Genomic DNA, 2,880 nt, shown 5'->3' with positions numbered 1-2,880 from the left:
TTTCATGTGGGGTATTTGTTCAATGTCAATTGTTGGTGTTTTTTAAAAATACGGGGGCGGTCAGTAATTAATGAAAGTTGTCTTGTGACCCCCTATATGGATTATTTTCAAGGCATTTCTCAATGATAAAATAAACATAGTACCTTTCAAACAACGCATGTAAATATGATATTGCACACTTGAATACACAACAGCATTTAGCATAAAAACAATAGTCTACAGTCACTGGCTGAAAACAAGTCGATTTTTTCGAGGTAAATAAGATGCTGAAATGAGATAACGTTGTATTTTTTCCTTTTTCTCAGGAATTAAAATATGGAGAGTGCTGCCTTTTGGAATAGTAGAACTTCCAGCTCATTAAACCACCTTTGTCAAGCTGTTAAGGGATCTGGAATGAGTGTTTTGAGCGTTTCGACAGTATTTTTTGTGGGACATGAGAGCACATCAGACATATCGAATTGCATTCTGAATTCGAAGTATGTCTTTCTGATATCAAATAATTTTCACTTTTTGAAATTCACGATATAATACAAATTTTATGACAAGTTATTAAAAGTTGATATTTTTCACATTTTTGATATATAACAGTCCTCGAAGTAAATTTTATAAATCTAATGATATATTGTTAAAGTGTATGTAGCTGGGAGGTGTAGATATGGATTTTTTCCCCAAAAGACCTAATTTTTTTGGTGTTTTGAGAAAACAAATCCATTTCTTCAATATGAAAGATCAACATTTTCAATTGATCGTTGGCTTTTCATCCCACTGAGACGTACACTTTAAGTATAAATCATCAGATGTATAAAGTTTACTTCCAGTACTGTTAAATATCAACTCAATTTTTAATCATTTGCCATCAAATGTGTATTATATCGTGAATTTCAAAAAATCAAAATTATATGATATCAGAAGGACATTCTTCGTATTCAGAATGCAATTCGATATGTCTGATGTGCTCTAATGTCCCACAATAAATACTGTCCAAACGCTCATAACCCCCTTTTAGGTTTTAGTTGATTTATAATGTGTGGTCAAATATGTGTTATTTTTGTCAAAAACAAAGCACAGCTTTCTCTAAACATTTTGATATTTCCAAAAATAGCAAACGTGGAAATTAAGATTCTTTTGCCAGTTCTGTTTATAACCCCCAAACATTAAAACAGGAATCTCCCTAGAAAAATATTTGAAAGCATGATTAAAATATAATTGTTATTCTGCTATTGTTACATTTATACAAAAAGTAGTGGTACAAAGAGAGGGTTCATCGTTTGAATGGGAAATTTATGTTTAAAGATTTTCTGATCATTTCAGGTTGAGATCATCCATAAAAAAACACAAATTATTAAATTATTATTTACATAATATTTTGAGCCCTATTTACATGAATTTTGGTAATTTTAATACATTTCCAGCATGGTATATTGATCATCCCACCTAACATTGCCCTGAGTACCATCTCTCACATGAGACCAGTCATTATATTTTCCTCTTTTTCATTTTGGAGATAATGTCATTTGTAATAACTGCTTTATCATTTTCGACATAAGCAGAATAATCTTGCTTCCCTTCAAGTCCCAAAAGACGTCCCATTTCCATCCAAGTTTAAAGGCCAATATTGGAATGTCATCTTTCCCTAGGTAAGATCTGACACCAGGCCAGCCCATGGCCAGAGGGTAACATGAGTAGGTTTGTTTCACCTTGAAGGCAAGGATAGTCTTGCAAATATGGGCTAACTTTCCCCTAGGCCATCCAATATGCCATGAATTAGTACGTAGGACTACAACTGGTATCCACTGGTCAGTTTATGCTCTTATTTCCACATCTGTTAATTTTATATGGGCCTTTAATGACAAGTCTCATATATTGCCAAAAGCAGACCCAGGACCTACTGTAGCGTTTACTCCTGCTCAAAACTAGACACATGCACCATGTACTTTTGCTGTTCTCAAACTTTATAAACATGTGCTTTAGCTATGATTTAAAAGGCCGCCTTTTTGCATTTTATTTGGCTAATGATTTTATGCTAATACTGTTATGTAATCAAGAAAATGGTATAATATTTATACATATGTGATTTGAAAGACAAAGGTGCATTCTTTATGTGATCATCAAGAAATTGCATCTAAATATTCAATATAAGGGTCAAAGGTCAACTTTCATTATATACTGACCGACCCTCATATACACCAATCCAAGAAGCGTTTACTGTATTTGGCCCTCTATTGACGGCAACACAGATGTACCAGAGCGGGAGATTTAATTCGTAATTCAATACTCATGATTGTGTATTGAATATCACTGTTGTGTACAATTCCGGGTACAATTCTGTATAGCACACAATAAATAATGGATAGAACCCCCGACCTCGGGACACCGCAGTTTTACATCGGGGACGCCGCAGTAATGGCGAAGTCGGATAGGTGTATATATTAAAAGCTACAGATAAAACTGAGTAATAATTCTAGTTTCAGTACCTTGTTAGTTGAAAGTGAGTCTCCTATTCCCTACTGATACAGTTTATCAATGTATGCTTTTTTTTTCAGGTCAAAGTCAAAACATAAAACAACTTCATTTCACTAGGAATTTACTTTTGCTACAGCCTTATTCACTTAATTAAATTCCAGTAATTTTGACAAGATTTACACTGAATTGTAAACATGAAAATTAAATACCCACAAAAATGCTGGTCATTGGCCAAAAGAGAAATTTTAAAAGTGCTAGCAAAATTACAGTATTATTATAGGCCTAAGGGACGCACCATTTGATACTCAGGGGGGTAGGAAGTTGGGGTCGGGGGAAGAATTTCTTTTCGCGGCCGAAGTTTTCGGCGGCAAGTTTTTTTTTTTTAATTTCATGCATTATACACAGGTGGGGAAAGTT

This window comes from Amphiura filiformis, chromosome 19 (genome assembly GCF_039555335.1).
Source record: "Amphiura filiformis chromosome 19, Afil_fr2py, whole genome shotgun sequence".
Classification (NCBI taxonomy): Eukaryota; Metazoa; Echinodermata; class Ophiuroidea; order Amphilepidida; family Amphiuridae; genus Amphiura; species Amphiura filiformis.
This window is presented reverse-complemented; position numbering follows the sequence as displayed.